Source organism: Abramis brama, assembly GCF_963993115.1.
Source record: "Abramis brama genome assembly, chromosome: 11".
Classification (NCBI taxonomy): Eukaryota; Metazoa; Chordata; class Actinopteri; order Cypriniformes; family Leuciscidae; genus Abramis; species Abramis brama.
Window position 1 is genome coordinate 16755693 of NC_139973.1, and position 16081 is coordinate 16771773.

At 36.0% G+C, this 16081-nt stretch overlaps 1 protein-coding gene across 2 annotated transcripts in view; it reads left to right on the forward strand.

Moving 5' to 3' along the window:
* The first annotated feature begins 285 nt into the window (after positions 1-285).
* lrrc7 (leucine rich repeat containing 7) overlaps positions 286-16081 on the forward strand; it is a 112985-nt gene continuing 97189 nt past the window's right edge. For both annotated transcript variants that reach the window (XM_084129680.1, XM_084129681.1), the window contains exon 1: positions 286-492. The gene's annotated coding sequence lies outside the window, so the exon portion shown is untranslated. The remainder of the gene's footprint in view (positions 493-16081) is intronic.

Genomic DNA, 16081 nt, shown 5'->3' on the forward strand with positions numbered 1-16081 from the left:
GCCCATTATGCTCAGCTGTTTGTTAGTCTAGCTACTAGAAAATAAAGGTGCCTGAGACGCTCAAATAGACATAAGCTCGCTAAATTCACGTGGCCTGTAAACATGCGCGAGCAGGAGGTGCTAAATGAATAATATGGCGGAGAGAATAATTTAAGACATAATGCAACTTCATAACCAATCCTCGCACTCAGGAGTGAAGCGTAGGTGAACTTGTTTGATTGACGTCGTGGGAGTCCGTCCGCAGACCACTGTATGCACGCGCGCAGCCATTGCACTGAACCGCACCGACGATGCAGAGGGGATGGACACGGTCTACAAGGAGGCACGATGGTTAATAACATAGAGAATTGTGTCGTTTTTGATTAAAAACGTGACCCGCTGTTATTTCCACTGGATTTTTGGAAGGGAAGGGAGTCGAATTCCTTTTTTGGAAAACGTCTTTTTCGAACCTTACGCTCATTCAGTCCCAAAATGAACAAACTGCTCCAAACGGTACGTAGGAATTTAGTGCATGTTTTACATGTTTCTTTTGCTCTTTAAAGAACGTGTTTTACAGTGGCAGTGCTTGAATGTTCACGCATCTGCTGCACTGAGTCGCAGCTGGCTGAAATGAAAGAACGCCTACTCAAAGTCAGAGCTTTGCGCATGTTGCGGGTGTCATGTCTCAAATGTTCAGATCCACCTCTGATTTAGTATTGACCCCTCTGTCTGACCCCAAGGAGTTCAGGCGTTAAGGGTTTTTTGCTAGGTAGTAGGCTACAAGTTAACATTGTTGGTCGCGATCTCCCTTGTAATTTCTAACATCAAAGTCATGATGCGTTTACTCAAAAACGCAGTGTAGGCATGTTAATCCAAGTTCAGTTTGGCACTGTTGCTTATAAGGATAATATATTATAATTTGCCCCTTTAAATGTGTATGCTTATTTTTTTATTACAACCAAAAATAAGAAGTTGATCAACTTTTCAACAAAAAAATAAATAAAATAAAAATAATTTTGCCTACACTGTAATGTCATTCAGTCACTTCAGAAATGGGTATCATACGTGAAGTGGGACACTTTAAGATAATTTGTCATTTGTCTGTTTTTAAAATATCATCCAAAATGGCTGCATTAATGCCAACCCATTTTAGTTTAGGATTTATTTATTTTAAATATTCACTCTAGTTAACATAAAGGCTATTTGCATTGTTGGGGACTGAAATGTTTAGTGTTCTTGGGACAGAATACGAATCACCTTCAGAAATAGGTGACATGTAATACGTTTAGAGGTTTGAAACGTAGTCTTGTCAGAAATAACAGCCTCCTTATTTTATTGAGAAATCATTTAGGAAACTCAGTGGGAGCAGTTTGATAGCTTTATCATGTTAAATGTTGAAGCGGACACATTTAGCCCACCTAATAATCAGCTAAATAAATAAAAGCAACGTGGTTTAAGCTTGCAGATTATTAAACGTGTTCCCAAAGTTCTATGAAAGGGCAAACTCTGAGAGTGGGCGAAATATATGAAGTTAACAGTAATCACGACTTTGAATTTTAGTGCAAAAGTTTACTGCAAATCGATTACCTGTATATAGATTGCTGATTGTTTCTAATTTTTGTTGCATGTAGGTCAGACAAATAAGCATTTAGATTGATACACAATGAATTTAGCCTATAGAGTAGACTATTTGGTCATAGAACAAATTTAGCTTGATAGGGCTGAATTTATAGGGCACATTTAGTATGCACTTGCTTTTTTATGTAACTAGAATTTCTTCAAATGTCCATTATATGATAATATAACATCCTAATTGTCCATATACACAGTTTGTAATGCTACAAATGTGGTTTGAAAGACTTGAAGTCAGTGCCTTAGAGAGACTCATCACTCCCTCACAAGGTCACCAAATCCTTGGAATGTTTTCCTCTAGAAATCCATCTGAAACCATCTTGACTGGGCAGCAGGCCAACAAGAGTCAGCTAAATTATCTGGGTCTCATGTTAGAAAGAGCAGAAAGTATCAGAAAAAACATCCCTGTTGTTTTTAAACTCTTTTTAATGTTTAATAGTCAGTTAAGTCACTATTATTGATTGCCATGCATCATCAAAATGTATTCATTTTGATGTGCATACGGGTCCATATGAGGCTTCTGCGTGTTTTAGAGTTTTATGATGATAATTTCAGAACTAATGATACATAAACAGACCTGGTTTGAAGGAAGCAACAGTGCAGGGACTGGATCGCCTTGATCAAGCCAATCAGATTAAAGTAGGTCTTCTGTCAACTAGGTCACCCCGACCTACATACGCTTGTCCCATGGAAAATACTCAGCTTTTTTAATCATTTAATGTATATTATGATAGAGCACGGAGCTGCGTTTATTAAATTCACAACATACTAAATAATTAAAGAGGTGTGGATTATCAGTACAGATCTATCCGTTCAACTCGCACTGGTTTGGTAAAAGACAGATGTTTTAGGGAATGTAACCCATGTCTTTATCAATAAAGTCTGTATACACTATACACAGTGTATATATATATATAGTATATATATATATATATATATATATATACATACATACATACATACATACATACAGACATACATACAGACATACATACATACATACATACATACATACATAGAGTGTTGAGACATTATGATACGTCCAAACTGTTTGATGGTAACAAACAAATGCCATTTTATAGATGATCTTTAATTAAGTTATTACTGGACTTTTGGAGCGTTTGTTCCGAGTTTGTCTTATTCGGTTTAATACTACTACTCTTCAAGCATTTTTATGTGGATTCACATTTACTTTCAGGATTTCTACTGAAGTTGCTTGATTACATCATGCCATGCTCTTTTAAGTCTTTACTCCCTATCTCTCTCTTACACACACACACACACACACACATTTTCTCACTAGTGGTGTGGAGAATGGAGGCAGCCAGAGCTGGCACTTTAATTCCATGGTGCTTTTTCCTCTTCATATCTGTCAGCGGGTCGCTGCATAATTAGCTGCAGATATCTGCACAGGTTTCCATGGTGCAGCATCATCTCTGTGTGAAAGGCCTGCCTACACATAAACACTTTCTCTCTCACACACACATACACAGCAGAATGCTGGAGGTTTAGCACTTTATTATAATTATCGCCTATTATTGCAGATCTGGAACACCCTTACTCACTATGTGACTTCACAACTAGGAGCAAAGCAATGCATCTGCTGTCTTCTCAGTGGACATAACGGTTCTTTGTTGAAGTGTTTGTTGAAGTGTTACTTTCCCATCTGTTGTGTGTTGTGCTGTGGTTTGCCAGTCATGAAAACACCCACAAGCTTTCACCTTTTGAATCATCACTGTAGGTAAGAATGTCGGCGTGATGCATAATTTTCAATGTTCCTCGATGACTTGCGATCTACATCCTACTTAGGTTTACCTCATGAGCGCTACGTTGAGGTCACGAAGAAGCGATATTTGCGCTTTCTGATTTTCTGTCTGTCAGTCTGTCATGATGCTCTGTACACTGGCAGAAAAGAGAGTTTTTCGGCTTTTCAGCCTACAGACAAGGTTTGATTTCAGTGTTGTGTGGGCGTCTGCAGTGTAAGAGCTTACTCTGCGGAGAGAGAGGCAGAGAGTGGGGGCTTCCAGTTGTGCTCCTCTGCAATGGCAGGCTGAGAGCGGCCCCTGCTGTGTGTGAGAAGGGTGACTGATAGCTGAGGGAGATTTCTGAGGAGCTGAGTAAAAGTTATTCAGCATGCTTATCCACTCAATCTGTCATTCACTTTCCACATGCAGCAAAGGCATTATGGTACGGGACCAATGGGGAGGCAAAGTCCCAATATGAATTCATGTTCCTGTTCCAATTGATGTTTAAAGTTTAGTGCGTTTAGCATATGGAACTTTAATTTATCTTTAATGACAACCTACCAATACTATTTATATTTTTATACATATAAATTATATTTATTTATAGAAATATACACTACTATACAAATGTTTGTTTTTAGTCTCTAATGCTCAACAAATCTAAAACAGTAATATTGTGAAGTATTTTTTAATTATATTATTTAACATAACTGTTTTCTATTTAATATAATTTAAAATGTAATTTCTTCCTGTGATGGCAAAGCTGAATTTCACTCCAGTCTTCAGTGCCATCATGTGATCATTTAGAAATCATTCTAATATGCTAATTTGGTGCTCAAGAAACATCGCTTGCTCTTGAAAACAGTTGTGCTGTTTAATGTTTGTGGAAACTGTGATAATTTTACTTTAAGGATTCTTTATTTTATTCTTTATTCTTTATTTGGATAAATAGTGTTTTGGTGTTTCCGTTAATCTGAGTAATTAACAGCACTTTACAAAAATGTGACAAAGAAATAATTCAGTCATTTAAAGTAGCACACACATACAACATACAACATACATATTTGTAAGCATATCATACATAGTCATAGACTTTACATAGTCATCTAAAAGCATATGCACTTTTTTTCATATTTATAGAAACCATATTCCAAGCAGCAGCTTGGCCTTGTCCTTTTCAACGCTATCTCACGACCAATTCGTAAGAATTTGTACGAGTGAGTAAAAGGTGGCAAATTCGTACAAATTCATACGATTTGTCTAAACCCCAGTTACGGGTAGGTTTAGGGGTGGGGTCAGGGGTAGGCCATTTGTACGAATTCATAAGAATTGGGCAACTCGTAAAATATGTACAATTTAGCAAAAATCGGTGTGAGGTCATATGAATTCGTACGAATTAGCCACCTCGTAAAATTCGTAGGAATTGCTGTGAGATCGGGTTGGTCTTTTTCATCAAATTTGTTTGTGGACATGCTTAAAAGAGTTGAGCCTTACTCACTTGACACATGTCTAAACCCCACATATTCACGCTTTTCAAAGAAGAAACTTTGATAAATATAAAATTCAAAAGCAGACATTTATTTGAAGTAGACATTTTCAAATAAATAAATAAATGTATTTACTGTGACTTTTGATCAATTTAATGGGGCATTGCTGAATAAAAAGAATTAAACAATTAAAAAAAAATCTTACTGACCCCTGCAAGTACTATTTATTATAACCAAGTCTCATAAAATTCTCATCAAGTTTATGCATTTTTAATTTTAATAATTCTAATTCATTGTAATGAGTAAAATTAGTTTTACAGCTCGAGGACCTTTCCACATCCAATTTTCTACTTCACTTCCGTTTGTTTATCTGTACTGTCCTATCTCAAAAAAAAAAAGAAAAAAGAAAATAATTTTTCTAAATTGTAATTTTATAAAAAAAAAAAAACTTTTTTGTGAGTTAACTTTTTGTGAGTTACTTTTTTATTTAGTCTGTCTGTTTCCACCTCTTTGACCAATTTGTAAGGATTTGTGGACCAGTTGCAGACATGATGAATGGTATTGACAGGGTAATCAGCCAATCACAGTGCTGCCAACTTTCACATGACTTTTTCCTGTATTTGCTCTTGATATGTACTTATGTTCTTCATTCTGTCTGTGAACTTCAAGAGACCATAGGGTCTTTTTGTCATTTTATATTTCAGAAGTGTGTTCGTGAGTTCCACCTATGTGACCTCGGTATGCCCGCACTGGTGTGAATTTCAGGATTTTTCCCAACAGCCCATACAGCAAAGTTTGACTCCGAGAATGACCGGCCTTTGAGAATGGAATATGAGGTTTTATCCACTGGAGCAAACGTGTTTTAGGAACATTTGTGGTTTACCAAAACTTTTTGATCTCTTATTTAGTTAAATTAATTTTACTTTATTTCTTTACAGTCATCTGAATTGCCATTGCATCCCTCGAAGCCTCAGACAAAGGCCTCTAAACAATGTTTTGCACTATGCTTTCCTCTTGAGTGAGTGGAAATAATAACGTATTCATATAAATTGCATAGAGAACAGTGCCATTGAAGCGTATGTTATTCATAGTAGTTGTGATCTCACCGAAGATGAATCTATTGGACAAACAGGGACTGATTGTGGATTTGCATCAAGCTTGAATAGACCACATCATGGCAAAGGAACCCACCATCTTCTTATTCACTTCTCCTTATTAAAACAGTCTGGAGGCAGGATGACTATGGGAAGTGATGAGGGGTAATGTGATTGGAATACATAGTGATTCCTGATCACAACCCTCCCCCCCTTTATTTCTCTGTCACTTTATCTTTATTCGTAATTTATATTCCAACTGAAATCCACGTTCTCACAGACAATTGCTGACACAACATGAAGATTCACACATCAGCAGGACAGATAACATGTTACTCAAATATTCATAGATCTTCACAAGCTCTTTGCTTATCCCCAGAATCTTTGACTTTGAGGGGGCTTAGCTTTTGACACACAAGTGAAGGTCACAAGACTGTAAATCCACATCGAGTGTGGCATTTAGGATTGCATCACTGTCCTCAAATAATTATGTTTATGATAAATAATTAGCTTGAATAAAATTGACCAATAAAGTTCCCACAGTTACTAACAATGAGATGTTAAGATATAAATGTACATTTCCAGGATATTTTCACTAACTGATAAACTGCCCCTTCAAAAGGATTATGCAGCAGCTTGCACAGAGGAACTTGCATGGTTTTATTTGCATTATGCTTATGCACAGTATCCCTATGTATTGTGGGGTTGGATAGCCTTAACTACTATATTGCAACTCTGTATGCAAACCTGTACAGTAAAACTGATGGTGCATATTACACAATAAGACCTGTTAGCCGGTCACTCAGATCATACTCAGGGACTTCTGTTCTTAGTTTCATTCATCTTACAGATATTTGAACTTGAAACCAATAAGCCTTTGGACAACAAGACAACCAACGGAATATTTCCCTTTACTTATGCTACCATTTAAAAGTGTGGGGTTAATAAGAATTTTTATTTTTTTTGAAAGATAAGACTTTAAGACTATAAGCAGGTCTGATGACTGTTCTATATGATTTGTCTCGGCTCACATGCAGGGGATAGAATAAAAACAGATGCAATTCCATGGAAAACCATGCTCATTGAAAATCGTTTATAATTTGACATGCAATGCATTGCTGCAGTTTATATGCAAATATCGGTTTAGTGTGCAGGCAATCAGATTCCTTGTCAAAATACAATGGCATATTCTTTTTCCATGCAATACATATCATTTGTGAACATATTTTCAAAAGCTATGGCTTTTGAAATGCTATTATTATTTAACATTAATTGTAATTTAATGTTAAATTTGTTTTTTTGCAAGTTAAAAAATATGAATTACATTTAATTTACTCTGAAAAGAGTATAAGAACGTCCCAGAAGTCCCTATCTTGTTATGTAAATTAGGGTTTTATGGTACATTGTTTATCCCATTATTTTAGTTTGATGTGAGTTACCCTGATAGAATGACCCTGTGCTCTGTCCATATACGAGTATTGGCCATGTTTTATGGACAGGCCATTTACGATGAACCATCATTGTGGCGTATCAGTAGCCTACATTTGAAGGTACAAAGCAGATTTTGGTAGTTCAAGTAAATTGGTAAATAATTTAATAAAGTATACAGTTAAAGTTATAAAATATATAGGTAGGTACTAATGTCCTATATGGTAATGCCAGAAACATTTTTATATATAACAGGATTTTATTTACTATTATTATTATTTTTACAGTGTAGAAAGAAAGTCAAGTGATTTTAAAAGGACATAAGAGTGAGTAAATTATGAGATGATTTTAACTTTTGGGTAAAACTATTAAATAATGAGAGATGGGAATGTGTGAGAACTGTGAATGAATTTGGCAGTATCCTGCCCTTGGTTGAGCATGTACTTTGTGTCCTTGAGTTGTTTTGCTTTTTCCTGCTGTTTTTCCCACTGTTAGTCTGGTCACTGGTGAAGGTTGATAGGAGTTGGTTACAATGCAGATAGAGTGAGAGAATGTTTGCCGTATATCTTTTTATACTGATACACAACTGGTTTGACAGATGTGTTACTGTGGAGACTGGCGTAGTTTGGAAAAGATGACGAATGCTGTCTTTTGTGTTTGGTTTAGAATCTGAATGTTCCTTTAAATGCCATTTTATAATATGCCCTAAAACATATAATAGATGATAGATAATAGATAAGACGTGTAATAGATGCTACTTTATTTCCCCCCTTTTTTGTTCTTAGAGCTTTAAGATCTTGAGGATCTTCTAAACAAGCTAGCATTTGATTGATCCTTTTTCTGCTGCAAGGCATTATTGCTGAACGTAAAATGTTCAAATGAGCTGAACATCAGGCGAATGAAAAACTAGGGCAAAACATAACGTACTGGACCCATAAACTAAGTGATCTCTTGCTACAGTAGGCTATCTATTTTGAGCAGATAGACAATGAGCAGATTTGCTTCATTTTAATCACAAATTACATGGAAGAAGCATTTCTTGAAATTATTTTGCTTGAAGAGGATATTCACTTAAAAAATATATAGGAACATGGAGGAATGTAGGACTGGAGTCATGAAGTGTATTGATCGGTCTCTGTGCACCAGATGGAGCCATGGCTGCATTTTGAAGCGTTTCAATCAGATATGTGAAATTGCTATTTAAAAACCAAAAGCAAGCTATTTATATAATCTAAATCTGTCATTCCAATCCTGTATGACTTTCTTTCATATGTGGAAAACAATAAAAGATATGCCTCAATTAACATTTTTGTTTTGGACCCCATTGCCTCCCATTGTATGATCAAGGTTCTTCAAAATATATTCTTTTGAGGTTCTCAGAAGAAAGAAAGTCTTACATGTTTGGGTGAGTAAATAATGACAGAATTTTCATTTTTGAATGAACTTTCCCTTAGTGGAATGTTTTGTAGGGATTTAAAAAAAATATATATACATTATATTCCATCTCTGGCTGAGATATATTCCAGCTCTGGCTCTTACATGTAGGGCAGTGCTTATCTCATCATCTTCGAGTATGGAAATAGAAAATGGTTGATGGATTGAACTCTAAAGTAATCCACACTAAAGAAATGCTTGTACAGTACATTGACATTACTGATGGTGGCTTATGAAGTACGGCCAATTTTGCAAGTCTTAACTAGAAGATTAGTGAGCAGTAAGTATGTTTGCTTTGGTGTCTCGTTACCATTTCCACGACGCACACGCTGTAGTCAACAGTAGATGATAAAATGACAGAACTTAATTCATATCCTCTGTCTTGCACTTTCTCCTCCGTAGCCTGCAGTTTCCATGGCAACTCTGTGTAGCATGAGCGCTTGTCAGCCCACTCAGGCAGGCTTCGCTGTGTGAAGTCACAAATAAAACATTCTCTCTCTTCATCTCACCATCCCTACTGCAGTACAAACCCAAGCACTTCCTCCTGACTATACCAGTTCCATCGATTCACACAAGAATCATACCAGTCCACTCAGTTTGTCCTCCTTTGTGGAATAGTAAAGAATAGCAAATCACGATATTGCCAATCCTGGTAGAGCTTTTTAGTTATTGGCAGGGTAATGTTTCATTTTAAGCATTGATTGTACTGTACAATACTTTTTATGTTATGAAGATATATTTTTAAAGCTGAAAGGTCAAGCTTGGATTATGGCTAAGGACATCACTTGACACTGTCAAGCTCAGTTGTTTTGATCTTGAACTGTAACAAAGTGTTTTAGAGAATAAGAAAACATTTTTTTTTTCTGTTGTCAGAAGGTTCTGTCTTATATTTCATATGCAGGAACTTCATAATTTCTGTTCCAGAAATCGTTCCATTATCTGGAAAAATTTGTACATTTTTATTTAATGTTTCATTCACACCGCGGTACAATTTAAGGCCTTATTTTAGTGCAAAAAACCTAGGAAAAAAATCTGTATGTGGTATATTTTAAATATTTACTGTATTCTTTGAAGGATAGTTCATCAAAAAAATGAAAATTCTGTCATTTACTCAACCTCATTCCAAACCTGTATGACTTTCTTTCTTCTGTGGAAGATAAAATATATTTTGAAGAATCTTCACGCTGATTAAAAAAAGGAAACATAAGAGGGATCATATCTATGACTACATTTGGCACTATATTCAAAGTCTTCTAAAGACTTCTTCATATGCTAGATTTATCTGAAGAACAACCCAAATTTAAAAGGCCCCTATTATGGATTTTGAAAATTACCTTTCATGTAGTGTGTGTAACATAGCTTATCCTCAAGTGAATGAAAACATCCTGTAAGAGTCGACTCTGAGTCAATTAAATGAATCGTTTTTCAAACGAGTCATAAGCCGTTTCGTTGTGACGTCAAGGCGAAACATTAGTATATTGCCCACCCACTTATTGCGCGCACAGACACCAGGGAAAACTTGAACCTCAAACCGGCAGCTAATTCCTGTGGATGGATAGCATCATGTCGAGAAGACGCTGTGTCAGTTTTTTTCACTGCCCAAGGACGACCATGTGAAGAATCAGTGGTTAAAATTCATCTTTACCATGATACCACAGCAGTATAATCCTAAACTTTTGCTGTGTTCCCTTTATTTTACTGACGACTGCTTCTCAAATCTCGGGAGTTCAATGCAGGATTCGCAAACCGCTTGCTCTAGAAAGATGGTGTTCAAAATACTTAGTTTTGAGTTTTATATTGTGTAGGTCTCCTGCTAACTGACTAACTCACATTATTACTCTCTTACTGAAATTCTTCTGCTGCTCAGTTGTGGGCCACTATTACCTAAAACTGTGTCTATTAATGCAGATTGTCTGTCGTTCTCACTACTTTGAGGAAAGATTAAGCATTGAGCAAGATCTGTTTTACCAACGTTTATGTTACATCAGTCATTCAAGCTAGAGCTCGGCTAATGTATACAACATTGCATACATGCACTGTTATTGATACAGTTTCCACGTGTTCACCGCAATATATTAGAAAAATACTCTGTAAATAAATTATTACAAGTAAAATAATCGGTTTGTTGATGGACATGCACTTGTTCATGCTGATGGTGAGGAATTACAGTTGCAACATCTCATAATGTACCTCAAACTGAGTAGCGTATCACTGAGAAACGTCCTGCTCGAGTCGTCCTTGTGATGGAGGTTTGGGTTCAATAACTAGTCCTTCCAATGTTTCATCATCGGACTCGCTTTCGGATTGATATGGTAAAATCAACGTAATTGTTCATTACTGTGTTTAGTTTACGGTGTAGGAAGCCTCAGGACACGCATACCTGATGTTGTTATGGCAATGGACGTTTTTGTTTTTTCGACGTAAACCAATCACAACGGACTGAGCTGTCTGGCCAACCAGAGCAGAGTAGCTTGCGGAAAGGCGGGATTTAGAGAGATTGATTCATCTCACGAGTCGTTTGAGAATTATTGAAAATGTATAGTGATATGCAAATGTTTGATGCATGTAAACCTGTTGTAGGAGACTCCAAAACAACATTAGGACACTTTAAAATAGCATAATGGGGCACTTTAAGTCATTATGTATTGATAATATTGCCCTTTAGATAGCTGATAACTTTAAAACTGTTGAAAATGGATCATTGAGTCAGTAAGTTAAAAATGATTCATGAATGAATCTGTCCAATTCCATTTAATGAATGATTCTGAATAGTGAATTAATCACTTGGTATGATTTGTGAACCTAATCCACAAGTTCATTGAAAAGAACCAGTTCAAAATTCTGATTTACTGTTCAGTTTATATACAGTATATATAATTGAAGAAATGAACTTTCATTTTTGGGGTGAACTGTGCCTTAAACAAGTGGAAGCTTAAGACATTTAAGGACAAATATTATACTGTCTGGCTCAGTGGGTTTGCTGCTTTTTGGGTGAATGACTACATGGTGACTGATGGTACCTGCTTGGTCATTTCCCAACAGGGAGGATGTGATTTGTAGTTATAGTGCTTCATTCCAGCTGACGTTCATTTTGTCCTCTGCACCTGAACCTAAAAAAACATAAGAAACATGAACAACGATCAGTTAAAGAAATTGCTTTGTTTTTTCATTACTTTTATTTCAAGTTCAGCTTGAATGTTTAAACAGGTCTTTCCTTAATTCAGAGTACAATTCTTCACCATGCTGACAAAATGCAGAGGCACCAGAAATAACAAAGTAGGCCAGTGCAAGGTATTCTGGGATGCCTAGACACCCTTTGGGTGCCATCAAGAGACTTTAGTCTAATATTATTACTCTCTTGCATGGGTGCCTGTTTAGCTTCTCAAGGAGTCTTGTGACATTACATGGTTTACAGCATCTAATTTGATCTTATCTTGAACTAATGGGCTGTTTATTTTATGTTTAGTTACTTATTCAATCTTCATGTGGAATATTCAGCTATAGATCAAAGCTGAAAATAAAACTTAAAAAGTCTCATGTGGCTATAGTGGCTCTATTATGAAGAAAGCAAGCAACTTGACAATGAAAACATGAAAGAATTCTAGGATAATTAATGTTGAGGATGCATTGAAAATCAGAGCCACTTATTTTTGTGCACTATGAAACCATAATGCATAACATATCAGTTCCATTTAAAACAGACCTCTTCTTAAAACACAAAAATGCTACAGGCAGGTATAGGGGATGAAACTTGCTCTCTGAGAGGCCATATGGGCTGTGTTAGTGCCTGGAGGTGCTCCCGTTCAAGTGACTCAGTGATCTCGTCTCCTCACGTGGCAACTCCGCTTATCCTCAACTCTCTGCCGCGGGCCGTCAACATTAGAGGCAGGAATGATTGTGTGTGGCCTGCTGTGCTTCATAATAAACATGCATGATATGTTTTAGCATTTGTACTACCTCGCTAATGTGTAGCAATGTTGATGGTACGTCCCAGAAACAGAGGACCTTGGGGACGATTGCTCCATTTTCCCCTTCCTTCTGTTTATTAATTTATCTATTTTATTTGTGCCATGCCTGACCTGAGGACAGCGCCTTTAAATGAGTGCAAGGTGCTCATGAACATTTGCTTTTGAAGGACGAATTTGCATTTGAAAGATTCCAAGACCCTTTCACTCTGTTCAAATCATGTCAGGTGGTGTTTCTTCAAGGCACTTTTGTCCCTGTGGACTGTGAATTTCCTTAAAAATCTGTTTATTTACTAACAGTAAACTAAAACATTGAATGTGCATGCATTATTGGAGAATTCTGTCATTTATTTTTCGATTGAACAAATGTAATTTCTACCCAGGCTTATTACAGTTAACAAAAAATTAAATTCAAATTTATATAAATAAAAAACAAAGATATTTTTGCTGCTTGAAATAAAATAAACATTAACTGAAATAAAATGTGAGAAAAAAACCTTAAATTTAATTCATTTTATCCTGTTGGCCAAGGAAAGTTTTACATGATATAGGCCTACTGATATAGCTAAAACTAATATATATATATTTTGATAGTCCCTTTTGAACATTCTGTTGACTATTTATAAGTATCATTGATTGCACCTACATGTCTACTAACTCTCATTCTCATTAGAGTATTAGTAGAATGCTGCTTAATTTCTGCTAACTCTTTATTGTGATGCTCCCTCAAAAGACATTCTACTGACTATAAGTAACTATGCAACTAATTCTAAGTTAGAATTAGTTGCATAGTTTTTCTAACTAATCTATCTACTAATACTCTACTAACACTCTAATGAGAGTTAGTAGACATGTAGGTGCAACGTTACTTAGTCAACAGAATGTGTTAAAAGGACCATCCAAATAAAGTGAAACCGACTATATACATGTCTATATAGACATAAAAAAAAAAACTAAACTAAACTAAACAAATGTTTCCACCAACATTTTTTATCAAAATGTTGGTGGAGGAAATTATATTTTAAGCATTTTTAGAATGAAATGGCTGACTACTTTGTCTTGCTATGGATAATTTCATATTTGAAATACACATAATTAAGTAAAATTATTTAAAAAGCATGAAAATATGATTTAAGTAAGTGTTTTATTTACATATCACAGTTTAAGCATTTTACATATTTCATATTACATATGCTCATTGTCTTTGAGGTAAACAACTACAATAAAATAGTCGGTTGCGGTAAAAAGAATGCCACAACAATGTACTTGTGTAAAACATTGATGTAAATCATTTTCATACAATGGTAAAGTAGTTTATTACAATATTTGTTACAATTACAATATTACATTACAATATTTTGTATTTTCCAAATTTAAGATTAATTTTAATTAATAAATGTTTTATTGTAATCAGTCCGAGACGCATGTATTTTAATTACAAAAACTGTATTTACAATGCAACTGTAACAAACGGATCTAAATGAATTGAGTGTTTCCAGTCCACGCATATTTTCTATGTGGAGAATCACCTTCTGATTGAATGGAGGTTGGATTCCACTTGGTATTCTGCCTCAGTTAGAGGGTCCCGTTAAGCTATACATCATCATTTGTAGGATGGAGACTGGGCCCCATCTCCCCATGCCTCACTGGGACAATGACCTTAAACGTTTCGCTTCCATTAAATAGAGCGATTGAACCTGAGCTTGGCATGTTTAAATGCCGCTTTTTGCCATACTGTGCAAATTACAATTCTTTTCCCCAGCATTGATCTCTGGCTATGCATGGGCTCCCCTCTGGAGATGTGGTTTAATTACACCCCATCCTCTCTCTTGGTTAAGCCTGTTTCATCAGAATGCTCCCACGTGCCATGGGAATCCGTAAGCATGAGGTCACTGGCTTTACTTCCTGCTGAGCAGATCTGGACCTCAGGTGTCGGAAGCTAGTTGGCATTTGGCAAACGGCACCAAGTGTACACCTGGAACACTGATTTTGCTGTTACGATGACCATGTGATCGGCATTCTTGTTCAGTGTATTCTCAACCGTTATTTAATTATTTATTTTGCCTTGGAGTTCTTAAAGGAATAGTTCACTTAAAAATGTAAAGTTCAATGTTTACTATTAATTACCCACCCGTATGATATTCTTCAACTGTATGCTGTTATTTTATTTAACATAGAGATTTTCTGAAGAATCTTCACATTGCTCTTTCCATACAACAATTCATACTGGTTAAGTTCCAAAAATGACAAAAAAGATAACAAAAAACACACCAATAAAGCACCATAAAAGTCATCCATATGACTCATGCACTATATTCCAAGTCTTCTGAAGCCTTAAGTCATAATAATACACTGATATTTTTCCTCTCCAGGCAGTGAGCTGTTAACTCGAGAACTGTTGCGACTGGATCATAGAGTCTCGAGAACCAGACTGGCAAATTAAAAAACTCTTTTGTGCTGGATCAGGTTCACAAATCATACTGAGTGGTTTGTTGATGATTTACTACTCATTCGTTCAATCGAATCAGATTGATTTGTTCACGAATCAAGTTCACCTCACTGACAGATTTCAAGTTGTCAGGTCACTGGATATGGTAGGATTGTCGGTAAATAATGACTTGAATTTGGTTTGTTCCTCATATAAATATAGCATATGGCTTTAAAAGACTTAGTGCATTTTCACACCTGGCTTGTTTGGAGCAGTTGTTTTGGAAGCTGGTGCGGTTCTCTGTAGTTCGGTTCATTTAGGAATCTATAAACACGGCAATTGCACTTGGAGCTACTTTCTGTAGCTCAAATGGTAGAGCGTTTGCGTTTGTAACGCCAAGGTCATGGGTTCGATTCCCAGGGAAAGCAAGAACTGATAAGAATGTAAAAATGTGTACCTTGAAATGCAATGTAAGTCGCTTTGGATAAAAGCGTCTGCCAAATGCATAAATGTAAATGTGAAATGTGTTATAAAAGCAGCAGTGCCTGATTCTGAGAGTTTTTGTAGTTGAAATCCAAAGAGCTCCTTTGTCTTTGTCTGAAAAACTAGGAAACACATGAGGGTGAGTAATAAAATGGTCATATTTGGGTGAACTACCTCTTTTAAATAGTACTATAGTCATTCTATGATAGTACTACAGTACATGCTTCTAAATTTAACATCTACTCAGTTACACCAAAAATAAATAGAACACACTTTTGTGTTTTGTTTGTCTTTTTTTTTGAGGGCATCTTTATAAATAGTTGCACCACCATGGCAGGGTGTTGTTGGCATCACTCACATAATCCCCCTTTATCTTTGTGCTGAGGTTGGCAACGTTTTTCCGCAA